The sequence below is a fragment of the Sinocyclocheilus rhinocerous genome, unplaced genomic scaffold (assembly GCF_001515625.1).
Source record: "Sinocyclocheilus rhinocerous isolate Xijiao unplaced genomic scaffold, SAMN03320098_v1.1 scaffold991, whole genome shotgun sequence".
Classification (NCBI taxonomy): Eukaryota; Metazoa; Chordata; class Actinopteri; order Cypriniformes; family Cyprinidae; genus Sinocyclocheilus; species Sinocyclocheilus rhinocerous.
In genome coordinates, this window is record NW_015654505.1 from 117,154 (window position 1) to 134,163 (window position 17,010).

General features: G+C 38.3%; 1 long non-coding RNA gene across 1 annotated transcript in view; it reads right to left on the minus strand.

Annotated features, from left to right (window-relative positions):
- Window positions 1-15,433, minus strand: part of LOC107717340 (uncharacterized) — an 18,275-nt gene extending 2,842 nt beyond the window's left edge. Inside the window, exons 1-2 of the long non-coding RNA XR_001637307.1 lie at window positions 15,364-15,433; window positions 8,969-8,982 (exon numbers count right to left, since the gene is read on the minus strand). This is a non-coding gene — a long non-coding RNA (uncharacterized LOC107717340). The remainder of the gene's footprint in view (window positions 1-8,968; window positions 8,983-15,363) is intronic.
- Window positions 15,434-17,010: the final 1,577 nt, after the last annotated feature.

Genomic DNA, 17,010 nt, shown 5'->3' on the forward strand with positions numbered 1-17,010 from the left:
CTCTCTCTCTCTCTCACACACACAAAAAATAGGCCTAATTCATTACATTTGGTTATCTCTGAATTGCAGACAAGTTCTTTAGAAACTATATCTATTGAATCCATATCTAGATATCTATAGATGCACCAAATGATTCACTGATTAACCTTTAAGATGAGTTAGATTAAATAGACAAATGTATTAAACTGAATGAGAAGACATGCAAATGAAAAGTTTGATAGTAAGAGCTTTATGAAAGACAGTTACTGTGAATGAAACATTTATTTAGATGAAACACTTATTTTGTGTAGTGAAAAGGATACTTTGTGATTGTGTGTATTGTACTAAGACAATTGAAAATACGCTGAAATGTTTGAAAAAACGGCACTTTTGATGATCTGTTGTGACATTAGTACTAAGAGTTTTGAAAATGTAACAGTTGCTTGTGAAAATAATACCAAAGCAAATAAAAAAAAAACTGTATAAAGCGCTTTGTACAATACAGATATAATGTAAACAGAAATGCAAGGGGGTAAAAATAATTTCTTTGTACAATGCGCAGTTTCTAAAGGTGAACAGATGATGTCTAAGTGTTTTCACACATGATCACTGTGTGTAGCTCATCAGTAAATGAGTGTGGCATTAAAATAGCAGTGTTTCCCAAATTAAACAAAAGAGCTGTTAGTTTTGAGTGATGTGTGTAATGTAGAGAACTGTGTTTAGAGTTTTGCAAACAGTTTGTTCTACAATATCAAACAGAGTTTAAAGCATGTAGTGTGCTTGTAGTTTTGCAGACTTGGTCTAAAGATTAGGAATATGAGTGAATGGTTCCACTAAGTATCACTTTAGTGTCTAAGCAGTTTTAAAAAACTGTAATTCCTGTTAGATGTGTGTGTGTTACATAGAGAAGTGTGTGTTGTGTTTTGCAAAAAGTGTTTTCTGAAACTGAAAACCGAGTCAAAGTCTGAGATTAGTGTATGGTTTTGTAGATTTGGTGTGTGTTTCTGCTGTTTGAGTGTCAGCTTTCAGAAACTGTGTGACTTTGTGTGTAAGCAGCTGAAAAAAAAACTGTTAAAAAACAGTCTCTTTATTTTTTATGATAAATATCTTGCAAGTTTATGAACTTATGACTATATTCATACTCTATGCTTTAGTATGTGTGCAAATGTTCATGAGAACATCTGATGATTATTACCTTCATAAACAGGCGTCAAGGAGCATAAGATCCCAGATGATCAATCGATATAAAACACAATCTGTGATGTTTCTAGCTGTGTATGATGGAGTCTCTGCTCCGGATCTCTGTCAGGAGTGTGAGCGACATGCTGGTTCTTCTGCCACCAGACGTCACGCTGCATTCAGGCCTGCGGTGCGATGGCTGTCCGGCTCAGGGACGCTGTGAGGAGGAGAATATTACAGAAAATCTGCGACACACTGTCAGGGCCTGACCTGTGATTGAGGAAAGAGTCGATCGCATGACGTAGCATTAGTGTTGTGAAGCTCTGCTGTATCTCTGTGACTCACCTGGATTCTGTCCACACCCTCAGAAAGCCCTGCGGTACATAAGATGCATTAAATGTGCAAGTTCTGAATGCATTTTACAATAACAAATAATGCTAAAATATCAACATACTCTAGTTACATTTAGGATGCTAAATGGTGAACTGCAAAAGATTAATTTGTATTACTTCTAGTTTAATGAAACGCATTTTGTTACTCAATTCAGTTTCCATTTAATTTTCAGTATTTATAGTTCGTTAATATGTGAAATGTATTAGAGGTAAGAGATCACTGACGTTTGAATGTCCTCTATTGATCAAATTCACTCAGTGAATTCAGAGCTTCCACACATGTTTCCTTTCTATTCTGTTCTATTCACATTGAAATGAATGTAAGTCTGGTGTGACGCAGCTTCTGTCAGATCGAGTAAACGAGTTTCACACAAACACACACGCATCGAACTAAACTCAGCAAACACCACAGGCAGAAACACACATCTGTACATTCATGTGAAGTAAATGCCAGATGCCTGTAACTGAAACATGTCTCGTAACAGCTTCATTCAGACGGTCAGAGCCCATGAAAACAACCAAAAACCGTCTCTTCCTCAGTATTTTTGATTTGTTTTCCAGTACAAATGTCTAAACATTCCTAAAGGGGTCATATGATGCGATTTCAAGTTTTTCTTTCTCTTTGGAGTGTTACAAGCTGATTGTGCATAGATAAGATCCCTGAAGTTGCAAAGACTAAAGTCTCAAAACCAAAGAGATATTCTTTATCAAAGTTAAGACTCTGCCACGCCCCCCTAAAACGGCTCGTTCTAACACGCCCCCACATATCTACCTCACTATGTGGAAATATTAGCATAATGCCGCCCAAATGTGCACGCAAAGAAAGAAAGCGTGGTTTCAGTAACCGCAGTTAGTGTTGAAACAGCCATGTCAGGGAGATGCTGTGTGTTTCTAGGCGAAAGCAAAAACACTTTATTTGGCCTTCCGAAAGTAGATGCATTTAGGAATCTTTAAGATCACTTACAACAGAACAGCAATGCATTCTATGGACGACCGTTTCGTGAACCTAGGAGAGGAGGTAATTCTGACTTTGCTATGACAATCTGGCACTTCTGAATCAGCTACTGTAAGTATGTTTTGCTATTAGTTTAAGTATTTGCTATTGACTGTTAAAATGCGGAGTTTTGCGCATCGTGTGAGTGTGTGTGTGTGTGTGCGCGCGAGCGAGCGAGAGAGAGAGAGAGAGAGCAGACACATCACAGTGGAGTCAGCTGTCTTAACCGTGGCTTGTGTACTGCAAACACATACCAGCTTCATCACTGTGTCTGTCACGCGACTCTGTTCCCCTTTCAGGCTTGAACTGATGGTAAAACTAATGACATTAATTACTGTCTTTACATTTATTTTGAAAGATGAAGCTCGCGATTATGGTAAGGGGCGTTACATTTCCGACGAGTGCTTGCGGTGTTCGGCCAATCACAATGCACTGGGTCAGCTGGCCAATCAGAGCAGACTGCGCTTGTCAGAAGGAGGGACTTTGTAGAAAACGAAGCGTTTGAGAGAGGCGGGGCATAGAGGACCTACAATAATGTACAGTATTTGAAAAATAATGTGTTTTTTGAACATTAAAGCATGTCAACATATTCTGTTACACCAAATACACAAAATAATGATCTTTAAAAAAGCATCATATAACCCTTTTAAAAAGGGCAAATATTAATTTGTATTACTTCTAGTTCAATGAAACGCATTTTGTTACTCAATTCAGTTTCCATTTAATTTTCAGTATTTATAGTTCGTTAATATGTGAAATGTATTAGAGGTAAGAGATCACTGACGTTTGAATGTCCTCTATTGATCAAATTCACTCAGTGAATTCAGAGCTTCCACACATGTTTCCTTTCTATTCTGTTCTATTCACATTGAAATGAATGTAAGTCTGGTGTGACGCAGCTTCTGTCAGATCGAGTAAACGAGTTTCACACAAACACACACGCATCGAACTAAACTCAGCAAACACCACAGGCAGAAACACACATCTGTACATTCATGTGAAGTAAATGCCAGATGCCTGTAACTGAAACATGTCTCGTAACAGCTTCATTCAGACGGTCAGAGCCCATGAAAACAACCAAAAACCGTCTCTTCCTCAGTATTTTTGATTTGTTTTCCAGTACAAATGTCTAAACATTCCTAAAGGGGTCATATGATGCGATTTCAAGTTTTTCTTTCTCTTTGGAGTGTTACAAGCTTTAAAGCATGTCAACATATGCTGTTACACCAAATACACAAAATAAATATCTTAAAAAAAGCATCATATGACCCCTTTAAATCAAGATACATTTACTGGAGATGCAAAATAACTTTAAAGAAGCTTTCTGAAAAATTTATCAAAATTAAGCGAGTTTTTGCTGGAAGCAAGAAAATGATCTGCCAGTGAGAAACTTCAATTAAACGGAAAACAAGATTATTTTTCTGACCCCACTTGCAGATAATTATTCTTGTTCTCACTTAATTTTGACATATTTTTCAAAATAACACAACTTAATATCTGATATCATTTTGCATCTCCAGTAAATGTATCTTGATTTAAGGATGTTTAGATATTTGTTCTGGAAAACAAGACAGTCTATAGTTTCAACTGAAGGAGAAAATCACCTTTTTTGCAGCGAATTTCAGCAATCCAGTTTTGTATTTTTTTATTTTTTTTATTTTATAAACAGTTTAATTATTGCAAATGATAGAGATGATCCGAGTGCTTAATGCAGAGGAATGTGAGAGCATCACTGGAGCTTCATGAACTAAACCTGATCCTCATGTTCTCCAGCAGCATCCGAGAGCAACATCAGTAACATCTGATGACAAACACACGCTCAGCCTTTTCCCTCAGGCTATACTCAATCTGAACCAGTAAAACTCTCATAACATGATCTCAACTGAATAATGACTGCTTACTCTGGTGTTGCAGAAATGAATTTTTTTTTGCATCATTGCATCACTATTGTCTTATCATTGTAAAGCTGCTGTGACACAATCTGTATTTTATAGAGTGCTATATAAATAAAGGTGACATGATAACTTTACATTTGTACATAACATATCTCAGAATTGTGCATCTGTAAATAGCATATCTGTACATCTGTTTGTATATTTATTTATTTATGTGTCTTATTATTATCTAAAATTAATATTATTATTGTGTTATATTCCATTTTATTGCCTAATTCCTATGTATGTCTGTACTTTCTTCTGCACTGGAAGTGTGTGTGTGTGTGTGTGTGTGTGTGTGCGTGCGTGCGTGCGTGTGTGTACTTTTAAAGACTTGTGTGTGTGTGTGTGTGTGAACGTCTTCTCACTGAAATCAACTGGATGTGAGGAGCAGCAGACCGAGCTCATGAGGATGCAGATGCTTCATAACATGTCTAAAATATTTTAAAAACTGCAACTTCATGCATTATTTTCCTGATTCATTTAAATCCACGAAAAATAGTCAAACATGTGATTCTAACCAGACTTGAGCAACTGATTCACAGCAGCTTCATGAAAACTCATTGAGCTCAAACACAAGGTCATGGGCTGGATTCTCAGGGAATGCTGAAGTCATAACATCTATACCTTGAATGCAAAGTCAATTTGGATGAAATGTCTTTTGAATGCAGTTAATGCAAAATCTTTACAGAGGCCATAGAGAAGCAGTTCATAACATGCATGAAACCTGCATTTCCTAACCCTAAGCCTAAAAGAAAATGTAAGTTTCTACATTATATTTAGTAGTAGCTTATCAGTGGTGACGATCTCAAGTTGATGTCCATATGGCAGAAATGTACGGTAAAAATCAAGCAACTTTTAAGCATCTGCTCAAGTTCTTTCTGTCAATTGTTTACTTATTTGTTACTGGACAATTTAAAAAACGTAAAACCCTTTAAGTTGAATTTTTTCTGTGTAATACTCTGTTCTGGGTGTTTTCCTCCAGTCTGATGTGAAACGAGTCTCTGTGATCTTCTGATCTTCTGGAGGCACAGGTTCCTCCTTCAGTGTGATTGTACAGCTGTGCATCTAATTCACTTTAGTGAAGCAGCAGCACACATGATCTGAGGAGTCACCGTGACTGATATTACACAGCAGTTCAGAGGAAATACTGTCAGACACAAACGCTGACTTCCAGGGGCTCGTGACAGGCTGACAGTGAAATTACACGAGAAGAGAGAAGGGACAGTGTGAATGTTCTGATGGCCGCCGCATTATCCAGCGTTTGAGAATAAACAGGCAGGACAGACGCTCATCATTTATGGCTTTAATACAAGCATCAGTGGCAGCATAAATGTGCTCTGAGCGATTCACAATCTCAGAATCCCCGGCGTGTCCCTGCTGTGCTTCTATTCTAGAAACGCTTTGTGCTTTTGCTGAAGCCCTTAAAGACAAATCCCTGCTGTCAAATGCTATCTTTGAAGGCCCAGAGCTTTGTGTTGCTGGTAGGCTTTTGATTATTATTTGCTCAGCAGAACGGAATATCATACGTGAGGCAGATTAATGGGTCGCATTACATCGATTTACTCCAACTAAGGTTAAAAAGTCTTCATAATTCTCACGCAATGCGATGAGATTCCATATTCAGTCACTGAAATATCTTCATTTAAGCTTAATAGAAAGAAACAGACTGACTGGAGAATTTCTGCACAAACTAACGCCGCTTCTTGTTCATTTCAAAGTGAATGTGGTGCAAATGTCAAAATGCATTAGTTTAGAAATCTTGTACTATGATAGAAGTGTTTTGAGCTCATAACATAGTATTGTGCACTAAACCACAAGAAAATAAGGCTTTATTAATCAACAATCTGCCTGTAATCATAATTTGTGTAAAAGAGAATAAAAGCTGTCTGTGTTTTCCTGCCACTGGTGTTCATTTCAGCTGGAAACGGCAGTGAATTGTATGAATAGGTATGTTTTTAATGCAGTCTGTGTTGGAAAGAAATGAACGAGGAGAGGCTGTTTTAGTCAATAACTGCAGGTGTCCTCTACTGTAGTTATTCAGAACTAAACTAAACCGCAAGATCTGGCTTTATAACGTTATATGTCCATTTCATAACATTATCTTACACACGTGAGTAATATATACACTTTATAGAAACATACCTCGTTTATTTCTGAGTCAGACCTCAAGCTTTTCTTCCACTGCATTCGGGAACGATGGATCTGGAGACACAGACAGAGAAAGGCTGAATTCATGATCTTTACTGATTTATTTGGTGCGTATTATAGACATAAATCAAATCAAATGGACATTAATTCAAAGGAGTTGACAGCTGCATTACAGATTGCTAACAGAAAGTAATGAACGACATGGTTTAAGGGGGCAACATCTTTTAGATAATTATCAGATGATAGAATTAGTAATACATAACTAATGAGGGTTTGATAAGAGTGACAAACTCTTAAAAATAAAGCTTCTTTGCTGTTATTTGTGGCTCCATGAAGAACCTTTAACATCAGTTTCAACAAAAGATTCTTTAGTTTATAGTGGTTCCTTTAGATGATGAAAACTGAATACTGAAAGGGTCTTTGAGAACCAAAAAAGGTGGCATCACTGCAAAAACACACATTTGAAACCTTAAAAACACATAAATGTACACTACATCTAACTAAAATAATAATAATACATTTTTAAAAAAGTCTTGAGCAGAGCGTCACCACCCTTAAGGAACAAAAATATATGGGAATAAACTGCAAAATTTAATATACATTTCCATATATTGGAAACTTATATTTTTCAATATACAGCAATGTATGCATTGGCAATATATGGCTATATACTGATACATACAAATATATTTAGATATGAAGACAAAGATAAATGGAATATTCATAACGTTTGATCCTTTATGGAGTATATATTGCACATGGATGCTGCCATACAAATATAAATGTACGTACACATATACACACAATCACGGAATGAGTTAAAGCATATCTCTAGTTCCCAGCATGCTTTGCTTCTCACTGTTAAAGCAGAGTAACCTTTTCTTTTAATGAAGTGTTATGTCATGATGTGTTTTTGCTCAGTATGAACAGATCTGTTAGTGTTTAATGCTGTATTACTTTAGGTATCTTTTAAAATATGAAATGTATATCATAAATGACTGTTAAACATATTTCCATATATATGTGTGTATATACTGCATGAGTAAATGTGTTCAATATATTTATACACATGCAGTACCATATCTTATCACATGTACATCTATATATTATAAAGTGTATTGCTGAATATCAAATGACATATATTGTGATATATAAATGAATATATTGTCACATATTTTTCACTTTCTGTAGTCTGTTACCTGAAGCAGTAAACCCATCAGAGATCACACATTAGTATGAACAGCAGAACAACAGATGAATAACGACTCTCAGTGCAGCAGAGAAGTCTTTCCAGTGACGTTCAGTGTTATTCACTTTAGCAAGCATCAGAATGAAGCAGCAGATTTGTCAGCGTGCTGCTGCTCATATTTCCCTGATGACGCCGATGGCTAATAAACCTCCAGCACTTGAACATGACAGATAAACACACATGTTGGGTTGACCTCTGTCTCCGGAGCTGGACAAACACACAGCCTGCCGTCAGACGAGCGCTTCACAGAGGGACACGATCAGCTCTCTCCCACTGTCTCGCTCTGTAATTCAAGCATGCAAAACCACAAGAGCCTCTTCAGTCTCGATCAGTTTTTACATACATAATAGAAAAAGCATGTAAAAAAAAAAAGTCTTACTAAATATTGCCATCATTTTTCAAATTGAGATGCCTGGTAGGAGCGTTTTCACTGGTTTTCTTTTATTTGTTGGTCTGTGCCACTGCTGTTTTATTTTTAACAGAAATAAACATTAATAAAACCAAGGAATAAATGCAAACTGTACATTGCCATTGAAAACTTTGGGGTAAGAGTTTTACTTTTTTTTTTTTTTTTTTTTAAATGTCTCCTCACTTTTGATCAATTTAATGGATAATTGATGAATAAAAGAGCATGAATCTGAGTTGGCTGCTGATGTTGCAACTCTAAACATGTTATTTCATCTTACTGGCTGTAATAAACAAAACATTTAGCCATATTGTATGTAAATTGTTATTTCACTAAATTATCATATTAAGTGCACATGAGTTTGCAGTAACTGAATATGTGCTAAACTGATTTTGTTGGAGTAAAGGCACAGATGATTAGGGCTGGTCTGATGGTCAGTGTTGGGTGTGTGACACATTAATGAGCCGCTCACACACACATTTAATACTGCAGGACCTTTAACTGATGCCATTAGCGGCTCATAGCGCTTTCACACAGACCTGCCCTTGAGACCGGCGTAATTACACCATCATGACGTCTGTGCTTTAATATCTGCTGCCATTACTCACACACAGACTGGATCATATCGCCGGGTGATAACGGGCTGGACGCTTTGAGTTTGGACACTTGATGTGTCTGAAAAACAAAGAAAGAACAGACTGAATGTTAATTTGACTGTTGTGTACGCGCTTAAAGAAACAGTTCACCAAAAAAATTAAAATATGTGTTCACCCTCAGTTCATCTGAGATCAGGATGAGTTTGTTTCTTCATCAGGTTTGTAGAAATGTAGCATTGCATCAGTGACCATACATCAATGGAAAGCTGAATTTTTTTCAGCTTTCAGATGATGTATACATCTCAATTTAAAAAAAAAATGGACTCCCTATGACTGGGTTTGTGCTCCAGGGTCACAAATGTGACTTGACTCCATCCACAATAATGGATGATGAATATCATCAAACAAACATCACTTGTAATATTTCAGCTCTTTGTAAATCACGACTTTAAACATTAAAGCGTCTCTGCATCGCCGCACGCAGCCGGAGCGTTCTGTGATAATGCGTTCCTGCAGGGCCGGACACAAAATAGCACAACATTCCCGGATTTAAAACTGAAGGTTAATGCACATAATGAGGCCTGTAGGGCTCGTGGTGTTTCCCGTCAGCGTGGAGCAGCGCAGGTGCGTCTGACCTTGAGCGGGAGCGCGTTCATGTCATGTTCTGTCCAAACCTGCAGAAACCGCTGGCTTCGGCCAAGCGTCGCCGGTGGATCTGAGCAGGTTCATCACGCCACGCCGCATCAGCAGACATGTCACGGCGCGACAGGCCTGAGGCGCTTCTCCATTAGCTGCGCTTTACATCATCTACGAGACACAGGACTGACCACTAACCCTCCACTGAGCATCTGATAACAGAGTCACGCTTTATTTCCATAGTCCACTTCACACATAGCTTCACAGCTAACAGGGAACGTTCTCTCTAAAGTTTGCTCAAATAAAAACATATAAATGTTAGGACAAAACATTCTTGAAGCAATGTGTATGGAACATTCTCATAACTTTATTAATATTTCACATACGTTTTCAAAATGTTGATAGGAAATCAGAACAACATTCTCGGAGCGTCCTCATGAGGTTGTTTGTATTTGAACATTCTAAGAAACCTTTTTATGACCTTTAAGTAATGTTCTAATCATGAGAAGAAAACTGGACATCTTAACATTCTTAGAATATTAAAAATAAACATAAAATAAACAAAAATAAAATGGTGACACTTTAGTATAGGGACCAGTTCTCATTAGTTGCTTGAGCATGTCTATTATTAACATATTGGCTGTTTATTAGTGCTTTATTTTTGTGTTTGTTTACTCTGCTTGACCATATTCTACATCTCTAACCCTACTCAACACCTAATCTTAACAACTACCTTACTAAGGATTAATAAGCAGCAAATTAGGAGTTTATTGAGGCAAAAGTCGCAGTTAATTGTTTGTTAATAGCGAGAATTGGACCTGTGTGAACAATAAAATTAGTAGACCGCTGTAAGAAACAAATTTAAATAAAGTTAGAATCACGACAAGAAAACTAGAGATTTTAAAGTTTTAGAAACACTCAGAAACATTGTTCCCACAACATTTTTATAACCTAAATGTGTTACCGGGTACATGTCAACTAACTCTTCTTATTAGAGTATTAGTAGACTGTTAGGTTAGGGTTAGTAGAATAAGTTGAAATGCACTTATAAGTGACTTATAGTCAGTTGAATGTCCATCAAAATAAAGTCTACTGATACTCTATTGACTGCTAGTTGACATGGAGCTGCACAGTTACTTATAGTTATTCAGAACAAAGTGTTAACCAGGTCTAATCTGACAGAACGAGAGTTCAGAGGAAGAACTGGTCACTGGATATGACAATCTTACCAGGTTACTCTGTAAAGGGCCACTTGCACCCAGAACGACAAAATATAGAGGAATTATATGAGTATAATGATGTACATCCAGCCGGTTGTTATCGCAGAGTAAAGCCTGACAGAGTAAAACACAGAGTAGACTGAAGTTGGGCTCAGGTTGTTGTGCTGTGGGATGCAATGTTTACCATATATTGATTTATTTGACCGCCTCAAATAACGTTAGATTTTTCAAAAGGCTTTGCCTTCATTGAATAAACATGAGCACTGCAGGTTTTCAAAATCTAAACATGGCACGGATGTTTTTATATCACTGAATAAGGAAACTGACCGTCATCAGAAATGTTTTGATGTCATTTTCCTTTCATCTGGCCTGTAATGTCTGATAAAGTACAGCCGTTACCAGGGAAACCGCTATCTCTGCCGCTACAACAGCGCCTCCTGCTGGCTGAGAATCAATCTGTATTTTCAATAAACCCGTCTGATTTAGCAGAAAACATATTTTGCTTGTTGCCAGAATAATCTACTCTAGAAGGACTTTGCTGTTGTTATTGACTCTTTGCAGAAGTTAAGTTTGGGCCACACAAGTGCGCATGCGCAGTAACGCTTGTTTATGTTGTTGCCGTTGAAACCGTCCATAAAACACGATTTTCTAAGTTACAAATTATTGGAGTCTGTTTTACAAGAAAATACAATTTCAGTCTTTCTACATCAAAATTTCACATTTGTTACTTGATGCTACTAGCAATTTCTGAGGGAAAATAGCTTCAGCACTTTTGTTTCTACAACAACATGTTCTCAGCGATGTAGTGGCACTAAACTCAGAGCTTTGTTCGAGTTGTTGTTGTTAGTTACTCAGTAGTAAGTGAACTAGACACAGATTCTGATTTCTTCCTGAAATAATCAGCACTTTTCCACTCACTAACTGTCATCCGAAGCGCACACATAAATACGACACCGACGGCGTGCGATCCTGATAAATATACACAGAATTACAGTAATTAAGTGTTCACACAAACATAATCTGTTCTGTCTGAAGCGAATGTTTGGGCAACTGTTGGGGAAAACATCTGATGTGTAACATTATATTAGATCCGTGCGTTACAGCAGGTCTTAATATAGAGGCCGTCTGTCTCATTAAACTTAATCTAATGATACAAGAAAAGAGGGAATCATTCGCTGCACTCGATTGAGCTGCTTTTGTAGATTTAATAATGAATACACTAAAGGGATTTTTACATTTGAGTATTTGTTTTTCTTAGTTGAATGCTTTTGTTTAGATGTTAACTGAAAAAGGCAATGCATTACTTGTTTCTTTCTTATATTTGTTCTACTGTTGTTGTTGTTGTTGTTTTAACAAAGATACAATAAAAATAGCTATTTCATGAATATTAATTTAGCAATTATTGTTAAGAAAAGAACTGGAGGAAAAGATGCAACGTTGCTCTGTGATTTTGCTTCGCAATCTTCAGAAAACTTTAACTCGATTTTTCTCAAAATTGACTTCAAACGTGTGTAGCTCAGTCATTTTTTTGTTCGATTCCAACAACTCATACATCAGGTCTTTTGAGAATGTGAGAATAACTCATTTTTGAAAATGTGCTCATTGTGACTCAGCACAGGTCACGTATGTTCATAACAGACGGATATGGAGCATCACTACCCGTTTTGTCCAGTTTAATCGAGGTTGCCGGAGCTCACGCTGGTCAGTAACTAGCTCCTCGTCTGGGAGCCTCGTTAGAGCAGCGTTGAGCAGGGCTGGATTCTGGAGGCGTTGCCGTGGCAACAGCGTGACGCATTTCCTGAAAGCATTCTTCAGATCAGTTCAGTTGTTTTGTTCTCATCTGATCGCGTCAGTGCAGTAATCTCAACCTGAACTCAAACCAAACAACTTTCTACCTGTCTTCTAACGTTTTGCCAGTAAAGTGTGTTTGTGCTTCTGTCTTTACGATAAATGACTCTTGATTTGATTATTTATCTAACACAAAGACATTCAGATGTTAAGTGTAACTAAAGGCTCTCACAGGAATCTGCAGGTCAGGAATTTGGTTGTTTTGAACTTTTCCTGGTGAATCAGCAGAAAGTTGTTCAGTTTGACCTCTGTTTCACATACACTTCACGTCCGGTTCGTCTGCGTCACCTGCAGAAGTAAATGAACACAGAGAAAGATCCTAGTCATTTGAACAGGATTCTGCACACATGTCCTTCTCTTTCTCTGTCCCGAGGACAGTTCCGGCTCTCGCTGTGGTGAACCTCACGTATTTCCTCACATACCTGACATGAACCAGCGACTGAGTCAGTGAAACGAGTCTCCGACCAGCTGCAGTCCATTACTGAGTCTCAGAACTCAAACACATATCAATGCCACTGACTACGATAAATAGAATATGTTTTTGTCATTCTGATTTCACCGTATGGAAAAGAGTAGTGTGAACATTCTGCTGAACATCTGACTTTGTGCTTCACTGAGGAAAGAGAGTCATATGGGTTTGAACTTCATGAACGGAGCAAATGATAACAGAACTGACACGTTCAGCTGACGACACACACACACACACACACACACACACTGATCTTGTTTTTCAGTCACCCATTGGGCTCATATGAAGGCAGCAGGTTTTTCCGTGTGTATGAGTGTTTGTCCACATCCTCGCTGTATTTTAGGAGAGGAGGATCTAAATGTCAGATAAAACGAGCCGGAGCTCAGTGTGGATGTCTCTCTCTCTCTCTCTCTCTCTCTGCGTCAGCGTTTGTTCAGCCCACCTATGATGAGTCAGTCTCCCACTCGCTGAACACAATCAGCCAATCAGAGAGCTCACTGCTGCCGCTGCTGCCGTCAGAGCCTTGGAGATCAGCACACTCACACACACTCACACAGACACACACACACACACTCACACACACACACACACACTCACACAGACACACACACACACACAGACACACGCACACACTCACACTCACACAGACACACACACACACACACACACAGTGTGTCTGTGTGTGTGAGTGTGTGTGTCTCGTTGGCTGTACCTGTCCTATGTACTCACGCGTGTAGCTGCTGTGTTTCTGTACTGAAGAACATCACCGTGCTGAAGTCTCACACCGATCTGCTCGTAACCAACATAACCAACACCTTCACCAGGTTAGAGCAACGACAAACCTTCATCCTCTTCAACTCATCAACATCATCTGTTAAAATCCAATCAAACACAAATGCTGTGATTTCCTCCCGCTCCTCGAGGGAGGTCTGCAGCAGAAGGTCGAGTCTTTCTGGAGAGCAGCTTCTCGCTGGTGGCACTGAGCTGTTTGAGGAGGCGCTTTTATTTCCACTCAGTGAACAAATTAACCCCAAACCGCTGCATGAATGCAGTTTAATGAAGATGAAAATCACTGTGGTGGAAATAAGAGAGTTCTGCAGAATCAAACGGGGTTAAAGGAGAGGAACGAGACGCTGAGTGAGATAAAGAGAAGGCAGACGAAACAGCTGGGAAACAAAGAGTTAATTAACTTAAAACAATAAAGCAGCCGCTGCAGAGCATGCTTAAGTTTACAGCAGTTGTAATTCTGCTTACTAATTTTTGCACATTATATTTGTTCAGACAAACTAATGTTTAAATCAACTCTTCTCAGTAAATACAGTAAGACTTAAGACAGTAAGCATTTGTCAAATAAACTACTTGATTAACTTCATTTTGGTTCATTTAAAATTAAAACTGTTTAGCGGCTGAACGTTAATTAAATTCAATAATTGAACAAACCAAACCAAAAGAAAGATCATGCAATTTTACAACATTTTACAATAAAACACACTGAATCTCCTGCATGTCTTCTGGTTGATAGTTTAGAGTGTTTTATCAGTCAAAGCTCTTTTCCTGGAGATATAGAGCGATGACTAGGGGCAGAAAATGTCTGGAAAGTTTCAGAAATGTTCCGCCCCGTTGCAACCATAGTAACTGACAGATCATTTTATGAGGGGCAGAAAATGTCTGGAGAGTTTCAGAAATGTTCCGCCCCGTTGCAACCATAGTAACTGACAGATCATTTTATGTCAGTATCTGCTGCACTGTTATAAAGATCTCATTGTTTTACGTTACAAGCGTCAGAATGTCATCATATAAATATCAGCATCTGCAGCAAATTCATGTTTTTGCTCAGTTTGAGTTTCTGAATAAAATTCAGCTGTTTTTTCCTCCATATTCTCACTATTAACCTGATGGATCACATATGATACAAAACATCAAAAACTTGTTTCAAACATCATCGACTGCACAAAAAACAAGAAAATGTTTGGCACATGAAATTAACCTAATAACACAACAATACTGTAACCTCAGTAATGAAGCCGTTTCACTTTCTCTGCTCCACAATTAGCAGCTGATCCAGTAACGAGTGTCTGTGGAAGAGACGTGATCCTGAGCTTCAGTGCAGATCTACAGGAAGCTGCTCAAAGCTCACTGATTCACTTCCTGCGGCCGCTCACAGACTTCCTTCCTGTTTCCTGGAAGTGTGTTTCGTGTGTTTGAGTCACTGTCTACCGCTTCGGCTCTGTTACACACACCGGGACGAGGGGCAGGGGCTCAAGTGGAAAAAAGGGCACTTCTCATATTTACTTTAATATTTTTCTAAACAAAATGTTAAATATATTAACACAACTCTGACTTACTTACCAATTGATTTTAATTCCCTCACATTCACCCAATTGTTTCAAGTTGTTTCATTTTCAACAGATGTCTAAATAATCAGTTCAGAGACCATGGTCTTCTTTAATTTTATCACAAGAACAGGCAACAACAACGGTGCCGCAATGTGCATGTTTTCTATGCTACTAGTTTCAAGTATATATTTAGTTATTTTGTTTATTCATCTGCAATGCCTTGTGTCAAATGTATGCAAATTAGCGCATTTTAATTACTTGTGAATGTCAATCATTATATCAAGGCGGGGCTCGGCAACAAGACGCACAATAGGTCAATATTCCTCATCTGCTCTGTCTGTCTAGGCTCAAGGCTTTGTAATTGTGTTCTCAAAACTTTATAATAATGTTCTGTCATAATACTTTAGATTTTTTGTTAGATTTTTTTTCATTTACATTTTAATTCTTCTTCATTACATTAAAATTTTAGCTGCAATTCTGCATCCTATTGACTTCACTTAAAATTCAGGAATTTTATCTAACACAACTAGACTGAAACAAATGAAGAAGCATCAGGGAAAGAAAGAAAGAAAGAAAGAACTGAAAATTTGAGTGTTTACTATTATCATTTTGCATTATTAACACACTATTTTCCTAATTAATGCTGTACAGTTGCTTTGACACAATCTGTATTGTTAAAAGCGCTATATAAATAAAGCTGACTTGACTTAGACAGGAAGTGATTGTTTGATTGACATGAGAGGAGACGAACAACAGTCAAGAGTGGTGTGGAAAACATTCATTTGAAACACTAAAGCAATCTCTGCAAATGTCTGTGTGGAAACTGAAGAGATGCGTGAAGATCCGCTGATATTTCAGACTCACAGTCTGCTGCTGAAAGCTGCCAAACACAATTACTAGTCCTTCCTCAAAATATTAACCTGCTACTTTTAAAAATGATTTCGTTTCCTGGCAGACCGACACAAACTTTTGCAACTTTAAACGAAACCAAGCCGTCTGCATTCATACAGTACAGCAGGATCGGTTGTGTGGGCGTTGGGTTGGGCGCCACACACACACACACACACACACACACACTCCTATAGAGCCCTACCCATAATGCTGTGCCAGACGGGCAGCAGGGCATGAGAAACAGCAGGTCTTGGGTGGGACCGGGATGATTCCACCTCTCCATTTACTGACCCAGAACATGAGAGGCAGACGCACAGACTTCTGGGAAACGCTGGCGTCAGTGCTTCTGGCTGCGGCTCGCTCCTCGTGTGTAAAGCAGTGAAGCAGAACGAACGCAACACACTGCGTGAAGAAGAGAAGAGATCAGTATAGAGAACAAATCAAACGCTAATCTAACCAGTGTCAAAGATCATCACTGACCATGGCAGATCCTAAAGTGTGTGTGTGTGTGTGTGTGTGTCTGTGTGTGTGAGTGTGTGTAAGTGTAAGTGTGTGTGTCTTTGAGTGTGTGGGACTGTGTGAGTGTGTGTGTGTGTGTGTATGTGTGTGTGGGCGCATCACTGATTTGTTGACTCCTCCCTCTTTTTGTGACAGGCATCAATGTATCTTGCTGCTAGTAAGATACAATCTTGTTTTTCACCTAATAAATATTGAAGTTGTGTTTTCTTGT